This window comes from Gopherus evgoodei, chromosome 1, assembly GCF_007399415.2.
Source record: "Gopherus evgoodei ecotype Sinaloan lineage chromosome 1, rGopEvg1_v1.p, whole genome shotgun sequence".
NCBI lineage: Eukaryota > Metazoa > Chordata > Testudines > Testudinidae > Gopherus > Gopherus evgoodei.
The window spans coordinates 300,674,634-300,688,382 of NC_044322.1; the positions used below are offsets into that span (position 1 = coordinate 300,674,634).

Sequence of the window (13,749 nt, forward strand, 5' to 3'; positions counted from 1 at the left end):
ATTAAAGACTTGCCAAAACATTTCACTTCAGAAAACTGGTATTTTCCAATTAAACTGAACATTTGTCAAAACTTTTGACCAGCTCTTGCAATGAAAGACTATTTGATATACACAGGAGTTAAAAGGTAAAAGCCAAATAAATTTTTTTTTTAAACTGAGCCTGTGCACATTTGCTTCTTTACAACACATGAAGAGATTAGAGGTTTAGTTGCTTTTAAGAAAGTTTGTTTATTTTTTAGATCATCTTTGGAAAAAATCAGGAATACCAACTCATCATATTTGGTTTCAATTAGTACTCGGGAGATCTCTGAATTTGTATTGTTAGCACTTACACCTTACCTAAAATGGTAGGGTCTTCAATTTTAAGACCTCCTTTCTTCAAACTTTTACTATAAAGCAAGATTTTGAGAAGATGACTAATCTTTCCCCTCTCAATTTTCCCTTTGTTCTTCTAATGTCATTGCATCAGTTCTCCTGTTAATCTCCCAGGCTACCCAGGACCCAAATTTCTAATGCAACAGAAGTCAGAAATTTCAGAACTTCTTTATACATCATGAAAAGATTAAATGGTACAAACACCTTTTCTCTTCCTTTGTAAGTCACCTTTAAGGCTGCACGTACAACATTCTGTCATTTCCTGATTCAAAGTTCTTAACCACACAAATTTAACTTAAGATTCTATACTAGTTTTTTTTTTCCTAATCTTGCTCTAAAATGTTTAAGTAGAACTTCTAAGCTTGCTAACTTACAAGAGAAATACAGATGGTGCTTGTAGCAATGCCTTTATAGTTAAGCTTGGCTAACACTTCCCAGTATAAGACCCTGCTTTCATTTACACAAAAGTTTGCTAAATTTCAACCACTTAGGCTGAAGTTCTTCAAGTAGGACCTTTGCCTCAAGCTGAATTTCAATTCAGGCATTTCCTCTAAAATAAGGGGAAAGGGAGTTTTGACAATTAAAATTTTCTTGCAACCACATCACTGAACTCTTGCTCCCTCATATTTTAGATCAGAGACTTAATTTGTCAAAGGAATCACACCTGCAGTCAAGGATGCGTCTTGGACACAACAATCAACCCAAATTTATTTATTATTAGTTCCTGAAAATTCTCAGTTCACATATAATACTCTATCCCTTATATGGCACTTATCAGTAGATCTTATGCCCAGTAGAGTTGTTAGATGCATTAATCACCAAAGATTCCACCGCCCATCCCCCAGGGGCTGCAGGGATGTGGTGCCGCCCACTTCCAGGAGCAGCATGGGGTCAGGGCAGGCAGGGAGCCTGCCTTAGCCTCGCTGTGCAACAGGGCTGGCAATCCCGCGGGCTGGATTGAAAGCCCTAACGGGCCAAATCCAGCCTGAAGTTTGCCCTCCTCTGTAATACAGCATAATCCTCTGCAGAACTTGGAATTGAATCCAGGATTCCAGAGTCTCAACATTTGTAGTGGCTGGTCCATATGGAGGTTAAAAGCCCACCACTTTTACTAGTTACCCTTTTTTAAATGACAGACATCTGTGCTGCAGATCTGAAAGTTCCAACTCTGATGACATGTAAGAGTCAGTATAGTTCTAAATAATGGAATTTGTGTTTTTAAAAATAACTAAAAGAGAATACAAATAATCTTATAGGAAGTTCCAGAATTACTGTTGCCTGTGTTTTTATTACATGATTACATACTATTTTTCATCAGGACCCCTACCTCATTCAGTGCATAGAACCGACCTGTGCGCAGGGAATGAGTCAGCGTTGTAGAGAATGAGGCTGTTGCCACCACTTGTTGAAGAAGTTGGAAGGTATGCAGTAAAGGAAGCAAAAGGATGCAGGAAGAGAAAGGATGGTCTTACAGTTAAGGGCAGCAGAATGACACTCACTTGGATTCTATCACTGCCTCTGCCACAAAGTTCTCACATAATGTTGAGCAAGGTATGAAAACCTAACTTTACAGGTGGCCAGTCATTGTGTGTTCATATTCTCTGTGCCTACCTTTAGCCACCCCAACCTTGATTTGCAGGTGTGACGAATGCTTAAAAATGCAATTCAAGTTAATGGGAGAGCTGTGCTTTGAACATATGAAGCACTATAAAAGTGCTAAATACTGAGAAGTCAGGCCTTAGTTATATCAACTTGAGCATCAAAATTAGTGAATATTTTTAGTTAGTCTGAGTGCCTCAGCTCTCCATCTGAGAACTGGGAATAATACCACCTTACCTCAAGAGAAAAATTCTTTAATGTTTGTGAAACAAACAGATGGTATGGTAATGAGTAGTAATGTAGAAAAATCCATGCAAACATTAAAACAGTGATCAATTGAGGTTTTAAATAACATGGAGCAAAAAAGGCATGGGGCCACACACTAATGAGGAGGATAAAAATTTTATATTATATATAAAGAAATAAATAAAAAGATGACTTCACCATTCATCCTGCACACTGAATGTGACAAGGGACCTGTGGAAAAAAATACTATATAACATAATTAAAGACTGTAACAGCACCCCCGCCCACATTAATGTCCTATCGGCAAGCTTAATTCTGGCATTTCCTAGTGTTTTTGAGTGCTTGACTTTGCCACCTTTTCATTCTTCTAATGTAGTTTTTTTTGTTTATAATTCGCAACTTGTGTAAGCCTCACATAGGCACTATTTTAGCTACACTCTATTGGGTCATCTTTTCTCATCTACTTAGCAAGAAGCTGTTCTCCTAAGAACTTGAGGAGCTTCACATCGGAGGAGAGCTTAGAGAAGGGCTCTTGCCTGTGTATCTTATAAAGTGACCAGAAATCCATTTGAACTCTTTCACATTTAGTAAGGTCACAGGGATTGAGCAAAGAGCATGTGCAGAGTCGCTGCACAGGACCACATGCACGCCTAACACACTTGCTTCATTACTCAGCTGAACTGTCCATGCATGCAACAGCAGTTTAGTTTCAGCTGCAAGTGCTACAAGCTTAATATGTTTCAAATGGGATTTTATTGCTACATGTGAAGAATGAGATTTTCAGAGAGTCATAACTGCAAGTCAAGAACAAGTTTCATATGAACGTTAATCATTTATATTCTATACCTCTTTAATTTCAAATATTTAAGCTTTGTTATTCAAAAAGTGCTTGCAATATTTTCAAATAGGTAAAAGATCATTCCTTCCTTTCTCCATATTTAGGTAGAAAAGTAACTCTCTTAGGATTTCTATAAGGCAGTTTGCCTTTTATGGACAAAGCCTCGAAGATAGCCAATCAAAAAAATTCATAAGTTTGTGTTTAATTGCACACAGGGGGATTAAAATGGATATCATTACACAAGCTTCTTTAGCTGTCACTATTGCTCCTGCAATAAGTGCCCAAGCAACTCAAGTTTATACACAAGAATAATACATTTTGCAATTAAACTTCATCTTAAATGAGCCAATTAATTTTCCATCAAGCCTTTTTAAAAACAGAAAACTGGGTGGGCCTGGTCCAGCAGCTACTCACACATCTTAGACTTCAATGGGGTTTACATGTGCAGACAAGCAATTCTGAAACATTTAGTTTTCCTTCCTTTACTTCCCCACACTCCTCCATACAGCTTGCTGACAAACTGTTCATTTGCAAGTCATCTTTAAAGAAAACAGGTGCAGTTTCCTTGCTTCTTCATGATGTATGAAGTTTTAAAAAAAGCTTTATATATTAGAAACTCAGATGCAATCTAAATTAGAAGCCTCTTTGGAGGACTAGAGAACTACAGTAGAACCTCAGAGTTATGAACACCTCAGGAATGGAGGATGTTTGTAACTCTGAACAAAACATTATGGTCTTCCAAATCTTTACACCTGAACACTGACTTAATACAGCTATGAAACTTTACTATGCAGAAGAAAAATGGTGCTTTCCCTTTACTGTGTTAAATATAAACTACTAAAAAAATATTGTATTGCTTTATTTTGGGTCTCTGCTGCTGCCTGATTGTGTACTTCCAGTTCCAAATGAGGTGTATTGTTGACTGGTCAGTTCATAAATCTGGTGTTTCCAGTACAGGAGGACCTCAGAGTTAAAGTGACATCAAAAACCAAGAGATTAACACTGAGCAATGGAGAGGAAAGAGCATTAGTCAGGAACAGTCCAGGTTAGTAGGAAGGGTTAGGTCAGGTCAGGGTTGGCTACCACACACTACCTCAGTGGTAAACAAAAGGATATCCCCTATAGCCAATCTTGACCCCCTAAATCAAGGAAAGAGTGCTAATCTTGGTTTACAGTAAGGGAAAACTGCATGGTTAATCCAGACCTCTCTTCTTAATCTAGAGAAATCCAGATTGTTAAAAACAGTTTAAAATTTAGTTTCAGCAACTAAGTACTCAAACAAGCAAGTCTGTTTAACATTCAAACCTCTCTAATCTTTATTTAGGTGAGAGCTAGCAATACATTCCCAACAAGCCCCCCAAGAAAATAATGGAAGGCCAGAACTGCAATAACTGATATTTCCAAAATTACAAAAACATGAGGCCATTCAGCCCTAGCAGATATATCATGAAGCAAAAAAGGAAACAAGTCCTTGAAATTTTTTTTTAAATGATTACCTTTAACACTGTATGCAATTTACAAGAATTTTCTATTTTATAACAGTTGTTCTAAGATTACTTGCCCATGTATTAGTTCTGGAGATACTAGTAACACTGGAAAATTTATATACTTGTTCAGAGGAACTGGATGCAATTAAGGTTCAAATCATTTGCTCTTTATGTTGTTATGCTTGCAGGAGAGGTACAAGTGACCCCAGAAATGGAGAATTCCCCCACGGTTTCCAGGGAAGAAACCCTTTCAACAGAGGGGCCTGATCTATGTCTGTGCTGCTGCCTGGCCTTTCTGCCCTGGCAGAGAAGCATAGTAGCAGTTGCTTCAAGTACTGTCCATTCTCATTTGGCTTTCCAGTTGAGAATCTATGGACTAAGCATAAAGTGATGTTGTAGAGTGGCTTTTCCCAGTTCCATTGTAACAGTAGTTTGGAGTGCTGTCAAAGGAACTTCTGTGGTGGTTTTCACCAACTACACCTCTACTCTTATATAATGCTGTCCTTGGGAACCAAAAAAATCTTACCGCATTACAAGTGAACCCATGTTATAGTGAATTTGTTTTGATCTGCCAGAGTGTACAGACCCGCCCCCCCGGAGCGCTGCTTACCGTGTTATATCCGAATTTGTGTTATATCGGGTCCTGTTATATCGGGGTAGAAGTGTATACACTATTCATTCATAGGACCTTCCAGAAGAACCAGGAGTCAAAATATGGTGACATTAAGGAGAAGTATCTCTGGAATGATGGAGCTATAAGCAGCAGCAGTTTCATTTTCTATCCAAAGTAAACTACTTTATAGGGTCTCAACCCTGACGGTCGCAACCCTCCTCCCTTTGTTTATGGCTAGAACGAAGAAAGTACCTAAAACCTTTTTCTGTAATAACATGCGGTCACAGCATGGAGGTGGTTGAGAACCACTCAATAAGTGTAAAACTTAAATCACCCTTATTTCAGTAGCGTTAAATATTTTATAGGTTTTTTTTATGTGGAGGAGACATGGGAGTCTGCAGCTAAAAAATGATTCACAGGACTAATTTCATTTCTGGAAGAAGAATTTTACCACAACAATGCTAGAGGAAAGGATATTGATCTGCTCTGTATGGTGGCTACCAGGTAGTGCTTGTCTAGACTTGGGACTTGTCAGCATGGGGAAACTGAACAGCATAGCTACAGCAGAACAGCTTTTCCAGTAGAGCAGTGCCAGTATAACTTCCCTGTGTGGACACTATTCTGGATTAAGAGGGACTAGCTATTCCACTATTGCTATGCCAGTCACTGCCCCATGTAGGACAAGTGTTAGGATCAGAGGTGCTTTTTAAAGAATATTTTGCCAGATGTTTTAATAAGTGCTGTTTAAAGTGTATTAGCACTTAGATATCTTTGAAAACGTGCAACTCCTTGTCAACTCTACCAGAGTTTTTAAAAAAGCACAAGACATCTCAGCTAACTTTTTCAAAAATAATGAAACAACTTTTTCTAGCTCTTGACAAGGCCTTAGAGAAACTACTTTCTCTAGTCAGGTATATGGTCAAGGACAGTAAACCGGTATGTGTACGTGAGGGTTGTTACTTCTGATCCTCTTCTTCCTAATGGATGAAAGGGTATGTCCAAAACATCCCTTCCTCTCACAGAGCTGACACAAGGTTCTGTATCCAACTCAGCAGGTATGCAGATACTATGACATTACAGGACACGCATCTCCTGCTTCAAAATACACACCAAAGCAGACTGAAAAGTGTCACTGCTCACAGCCATGCACTGAACTAAGGCTGAGTCTTTCATGGAGGTCACGGATTCTGTGATTTTCTGGCATCTCTAACTTCCGCAGTTACTGGTGCGGCTGACCCTAGGGCTGCCCGAGCAGCTGGGGTGCTCCGGCGCCCTCGGCCGCCTGCCCAGGAGCAGCAGCAACCACTGGAGTACACACACTCCCCTGCCAACAACAGCATCTGCTGGAGCGCCCCTCCTCCCCCACCACCCAAGATTTAGTTAGGGATATTTTTAGTAAAAGTCATGGACAAGTCACTGGCCATGACTTTTTGTTTATTGCTCATTGCCTGTCTGTGACTTTTACTAAAGATACCCGTGACTAAATCATAGCCTTAACATAACTATATTGTAAGTTAGAAAAAGGAGGCATGTATCATCAGAAGTTGTGACGATTTGTTTGAGCAAATTAATTTGTTTTAGTGGAAAGTGAGAGTCTAGTTTTAATGGAATTGAGCTCTCAAATGGATGCCCAACCTGCAGCCCACCAGAGCACTTCATGAGGCCCATGCTTCCAACAAAATATACTAATGGCAGATTCATTAGCATTTTGTCATTATTTTTACATCATTTTAGCTTATACAAGTGTGTAAACAGACAATACTATACACTTATGTATTTAGAGATAAACAACCTAAAGCTGAACCAATGCCTGCCGCTTCCCACAGCTCCCATTGGCTGGGAACAATGAACCGTGGCCACTGGGAGCTGCGAGGGGCCATGCATGCGGACAGTCAACATCAGCAAAATGTCTTGTGGCCTGCAATCAGATTACCCTGATGGGCCACAGGTTGCAGCCTGCAGGTTGGCCACCACTGTGTTAGACTGTTAGTTAAACTCCAGTACATTTGCTCCTTCTCTCTATCCTCTTAGGAATTTCTATTTTCCATTCTGTGGACCTAGTCTCCCTCAGATTTATACTTGTGCTGCTACTCAAGCAAAGCTCCACCAAAACTAAAATGGTAGTCAGTTTTACTTAGTCCCAACAGAAATTAGCTCATACAGGCTCAGTTTTACTCCTGGTTTTGAATTATCCTCATCGTCGGGTTTTCAATCAAGATAGCACAATTATATCCAGGGTATTATATACCTCACATTGCAATAGTACAGTAGAACCTCAGAGTTACAAACTTACTGGTCAATCACACACCTCATTTGGAACCAGAAGTATGCAATCAATCAGTGGAGACCAAAAAATCCAATACTGTACAGTACTGTTACATGTAAAAAGATTTAACAAAATTAAGGCAACTTTTTTTGCTGCTTGTTTCATTTAAATTAAGATGGCTAAAGGCAGCATTTTCTTCTACATAAGTAACATTTCAAAGCTGTATTAAAATCAATTTTCAGCTGTAAACTTTTGAAAGAAACACCATAATGTTTTGTTCAGTGTTACGAACATTTCAGAGTTAGGAACGACCGCCATTCCCAAGGTGTTCATAACTGAGATTCTACTGTATTGAGTACTCCACCCACTTAGATGAACACTAACAAAAACTACCACACCTAAAATAAAAGTTTTGTTTATTCTCAGTTTCTTTACTTTGTACATTTTACAGCAATTTGTGATAGCCAATTTCACCATACTCTCTGTATAGTCACCTTCCCCTTTTGTTGGGTCTTTTTCACAGGGGAGAAAAACATGTGAACAATATATAAATATGTAAAACCAGGAAAATTGGTAGACAGACAAGGATAAGCCTAGGACACATAAGTAACAATTTAAATTGACAAAAGCTGGCATGCCTTTTAACTTTAATTCTAGTCTACCTTGGTAACAGAAACCTAGAGGTGATAGATTATTTCTAAGGCCATGTCTACATCTAAAATTTTGCAGCGCTGGTTGTTACAGCTGTATTAGTACAGCTGTATAGGGCCAGCGCTGCAGAGTGGCCACACTTACAGCAACCAGCGCTGCAAGTGGTGTTAGATGTGGCCACACTGCAGCGCTGTTGGGCGGCTTCAAGGGGGGTTCCGGGACGAGAGAGCAAACCGGGAAAGGAAACCAGCTTCCCCGCGGTTTGCTCTCTCGGTCCCGGAGCCAGCCAGCAAACCGCAGGGAAGGAGACCTGCTTGCTCGGGGTTCCGGGACCGAGAGAGCAAACCGGGAACGCCGCGGTTTGCTCTCTCGGTCCCGGAGCCACCCAGCAAACCGCAGGGAAGGAGACCTGCTTGCTCGGGGTTCCGGGACCGAGAGAGCAAACCGGGAACGCCGCGGTTTGCTCTCTCGGTCCCGGAGCCAGCCAGCAAACCGCAGGGAAGGAGACCTGCTTGCTCGGGGTTCCGGGACCGAGAGAGCAAACCGCGGCGAAGCTGGTTTCCTTTCCCGGTTTGCTCTCTCGGTCCCGGAACCCCGAGCAAGCAGGTCTCCTTCCCTGCGGTTTGCTGGCTGGCTCCGGGACCGAGAGAGCAAACCGCGGCGTTCCCGGTTTGCTCTCTCGGTCCCGGAACCCCGAGCAAGCAGGTCTCCTTCCCTGCGGTTTGCTGGGTGGCTCCGGGACCGAGAGAGCAAACCGGGAAAGGAAACCAGCTTGATTACCAGAGGCTTCCTCCTTCCACGGAGGTCAAGAAAAGCGCTGGTAACTGTCTACATTGGATTACCAGCGCTGGATCACCAGCGCTGGATCCTCTACACCCGAGACAAAACGGGAGTACGGCCAGCGCTGCAAACAGGGAGTTGCAGCGCTGGTGGTGCCCTGCAGATGTGTACACCTTCAAAGTTGCAGCGCTGTAACTCCCTCACCAGCGCTGCAACTTTCTGATGTAGACAAGCCCTGAGTTACTACATCCTCAGTAGGGAGGACACTAAGCACGAGGAGTCTTGTTGTAAGTAGTATGTAACATTTAGATGGTATACAGCAGTTTATCAATAGTTTGAAGAAGCAAGTTTGATTAATCTTAAACCTTGCACTTAACAATTGTAGTCCAGCAATCTCATGGCTTCAGTAGATGAGATGTCATGTAACAAGCAGGTATCTAGAGATGATAAATAGCCTTAACTGACTAAGTAGAGATACTATCATATATACCAGCAGACCAGAAGTTTATAAAGACATCCAAGATTTAACTACAGTTTGGCATAACAGTTTTTCCATCTCAAATCTGAAAGAGTCTACTACTCTGCTGCCAGCCTCTCTCTTTAGGATATGTCTACATAGCAACTGGGAGGGTGGCTTCCCACCACAGGTAGACAGACATGCACTAGCTCTGCCTGAAATAGTAGCGTGGCTATGACAGCAAGGGTGGTGGCAGCGCCTCAGGCTAACTATTGAGTATATACTGAGGGGGTCGGGCAGGGCTGTACTCAGGCAGCCTGTACAAGCCACCACAGCCACACTGTGTCTACTCTCACTGGCAAGTGCACTCCCAGCTGCGTAGATGTAACCCTCACTGAGCAGTCAGTGAACTCATTTCTAGCCAGAAAGATGGATACAGTATGCTGTAGGCCATTGGCAGTGGACAAAGAAATAAGGAACTAGAAACCTGAACAAGATAAATGAAGACATTTAGAAGCACTGAATTCAGCCCTTTACTTAGCTTTCCATCTAACAAAGGTATAAGACAGCCACAAACTCTTAAAGCTTAGTTTAAAAGTTATTTTAAGCTTACCAAAGAATAGAAAAATCCCTTTCCAGTACTATGTATGACCTAGTACAGAGAACTATAACTTTGCCTCATTTGAGTGGTTGTTGTGCGGTACATGTGACGTATGTTGGCAAAACTAAGTAGGACAGCCAAGAAGCATAGTTCCAACTGAAAAAAAACCTCTGATTTTTTCAATAACTTGGAATTGTGTGCACACATGCCATGAATGAGCCTTGGAAAACATCAATTCCACTAGCTTTGTCTATTTAATGCCCTCTTATTATATGCTTGAACTCACAAGTTTGAGTTCCTATACAAGAACTGTAAAAAGCAACAAAGAGTCCTGTGTCACCTTATAGTATTGGAGCATAAGCTTTCGTGGGTGAATATCCACATGCGTCTGACGAAGTGGGTATTCACCCACAAAAGCTTATGCTCCAATACATTTGTTAGCCTATAAGGAGCCACAGGACTGTTGCTTTTTACAGATCCAGAATAACACGGCTACCCCTCTGATACTATACAAGAACTGGGAGCATATTTAATTAAATATAGCAATCAAAAATCTAGATGTTTGCATCCCAACTGCATTAAAAATAATTGGTTTGTGATGTTGCCTAAATATTCCCTTTTGGAGTGACACAAAGTTACACACTTATACCACAATATAGAAACTTTTTTCAAAATGAAGATTCATATTTCCTAAGTAGCATTTATTAATCATTCCTTTTAAAAATAAAAAGAATAGGATTTCAATAAATGTTGCACAGTCCAACTTCTGTCAATTTGGACTACAGTACAATGATCACTTCCTGCAAAGCCTTATTTTATTCTTCTGTGGCATAACATTTTAGTCACACAACCATGGATCCCCTTCTAAAATATATACCTATACCTCAAAATTGTGGTCTTGATACAGATGTTATTGGGTGAGGTTTTTCTGCCAGTATTATGTAGGAATTCAGACTAGATCGTCGTAATTGCCCCTTCTGGACTTAAGACCTACAAATTCCCGAGGTCTCTTTTCCTTTTTTATTCAGATAAGGGTCAGAAGATTCATAAATATTAAATGATTGCACTGTTGTCTATTTACATCGCAAGCTCCTTTTGGGTAGGACTGCCCCTTTCCACCCCCACTACCTAAGTGCTCAGCACACTTGAGGCACTGTATAAGTAGTGTAGTTTAAACGCAAAAAAACAAAACAAAACACAACACCCACCACCCCAGCATGAAGGGATGACGAGAGACCGTTTAGCGAGGTAAGAGCCAGCGCAGTCTCAATGTGTTGCCGCTGCTCTGGGGGCCGACACTACGGCAGGGGATCGCCTCGGTCCAATGCAAGTGAAACGGACGAGGCCTATGGGCTAGACACACTCGCCTCACGCCGGGGGAGGGTGATGGAAACTGTGAGCAGCTTCCCTCCAGCGGCTGATACTGCCGGACTAGGTGGGGCTGAACTCAGACATCCCACAAGGGGCTGACAACGCGGGGGTGAGAACTTTCTTCACCGCCCGGAGCCGAGCGCTCCCGACCTCCGCCGCGGCCGGCGAGCAGCTCAGAGCTGCGGGGTTACAACTTTCCGTTGCCGCTCTAACTTCGGGGCGGGCGGGCGCCCCCAGCAAGAGGAGCGGGGGAGCGAGTGGCAGCCAAGCCCCAGACTCTCGCCCCGCGGGTGTCCCCACTGCCGGGGGCAGGAGGCGGCGGCGGCGGCCGCTCTCGGTTCCTGCTCCGCCATATTCAGACACTTGCCCCCTTTCCGCCCAGCCCGCTCTTCCCGCCGGCGCGGCCGCCGCCCCAGCCCCGCTCCCTCTGCCGCGGGGCCACCTGTACCAGACACCAGCCGCTGCCGCAGCCACCGCCCGCCCGGTACCGGAGCGCGCCCGCCCGGCCGCCGCGCTTCCCTCTCGGCCGCCGCCTCCACCTACCGGACGGCGCAGCCGCTCCCCCTGTCGCCTCCGCCCCGGCCGAGCCTGCTCCGCACGCCCGCTCCCTCTCTCGCTGCCGCTGCCTGGGCGAGGCTTGAAGCCGTCGTAGTGACGCGGACGCTGCACGCCGAGCCTCGCTTTGGTTTCCCTAGCTCGTTCCGGCGGCGGGGTTGGGGGTTGGGCGAGGTGACCTCTCCGTCCTGCTCCCAACTGCGCACGCGCGAGCCCCGGCACCACGGCACCGCCCTCTCGCGCTCGCTCAGGGTGACTCCCTTGTTCCCGCGAGTGGTAGCGGAGCCGCTCGGGGCCCGAGCGAGTACGGGGCGCGTCTCGCTCCGCTAGGGTCCCGGTGGTGCTGCCAGGCCTCGGGCTGGGGGAGTCTCTCGCACACAGGGCAAGGAGGCGGCTGATCGGAGTACGGGCGGGAGGCTGTACGGGTGGGCCCGTGGTGGGTGTACTGGCGGGTGCTGGGGGCAGCCCAGGCGGGTTACTGCCCAGCACCGTGTGGCTTGTACCTACCTGTGACAGACACGTTTAACACCCCTAAAAGTTGGTCCAATAAAAGCTGTTACCTCGTCTGCCTTGTCTCTTAAGGATCTGAGTCAGTTTTAGCCTGTGACAATGTGTGTAGCTTGTCATGCCAATGGATGCTCGCTGACTTGGTCTGTTACGCCACAACCACCAGCATGCCCTCTGAGTGGTCAGACCCCTGAATTTACTACCCTCTTACCCTTGACTGCCCCACTCAGGGTCTTAGCACTTCAGATCAGGGAGGTCAAGGATGGTTGTTGAGTCCAGTTCCCCAATCTCTGTGTTAGGATTTGCATGATTGCAAATGCTTTATGACTGGCATGTACTGCCTCAGAGAGAGAGTTTGGGGAATGAAATAAAGCAAGATCTAGTCTTCCTGTCGTATTGCCATCAGTCAGGAACTGAAATATGAGAAGGCTAACTCTAGGGACATAGGAATTGCCATACTGGATCAGAGTTATGGTCTCTCTAGTCTTGTGTCCTGGCTCTACCCCAGAGAAGCACCAGATGCTTCAAAAAGAGGTGCAAGAAACCCCACAATAGGCAGATAAGGAAGAATCTACTTCCCCACTAAGGTCTCATCCTAATTCCTAATAGTTACAGATCAATTAAAACCATGAGATTGGTTTAATTCTGATCTTAACCTATAAAGAACTTCTTAAAATATTAAAAAAACTAGGAGAAAATGTAAAAAAAATTCATACACCTCTAACTGTTCCCCACATTTGTAAAGTGCTTTGAGATCCTTGGACAATTGGTATCATATAAGCACAAAATATTATTACTCTGGACATGCCTTATTAAGCCTCCCATCCCTGACAACCTATCATTACTCTCCACTGCCACAGGGCAGTGAACACATTAAAGTTGAAGGAACTATGACCTTTCTTGAGCCTTCTCCCCCCATTCATATTAGTTTTACACTGAATAATATAAAATGCCTTTTTTCCTAAAGTCACAAGTGTTCTCTCTCATTTGAATAAAAATGTATTTAATGACTTAAATGTTAAGAATAAATTATTTATATTTATGGGAAATACTTAGTAAGCAAATGGTTAATATTGTGTGTTCAGATAAAGCTCTTGCTCAGAGGAAGTTCACCACTGAGTGTGTGAAACTGACAGGAAGTTACAATGAGGTTATTGGCAAAGGGAGTGGGTGTGGAGGAAGCACAGGCTTTCTGTTTGCAGCACAGAGATAGGCAAGAAAAAAAAAGATTAAATTTCCCCAAATTGCCTGATAGTGGAAAATGATTTGGTATGCTGCTTGGAGTCCATATAGCTCATGATAAATATAAAGTAAATACTATACCCCAGAATGTTAGAGCAGAGATGGCCACAATGCAGCCAAAAGAGCAAACAGATCACAGCATTAGATGTTCCATCTAGCTC

General features: G+C 43.5%; 1 protein-coding gene across 1 annotated transcript in view; it reads right to left on the reverse strand.

Moving 5' to 3' along the window:
• RAP1B (RAP1B, member of RAS oncogene family) overlaps window positions 1-12,000 on the reverse strand; it is an 86,073-nt gene extending 74,073 nt beyond the window's left edge. Inside the window, exon 1 of the mRNA XM_030548780.1 lies at window positions 11,828-12,000. The gene's annotated coding sequence lies outside the window, so the exon portion shown is untranslated. The remainder of the gene's footprint in view (window positions 1-11,827) is intronic.
• Between the last annotated feature and the right edge of the window lie 1,749 nt (window positions 12,001-13,749).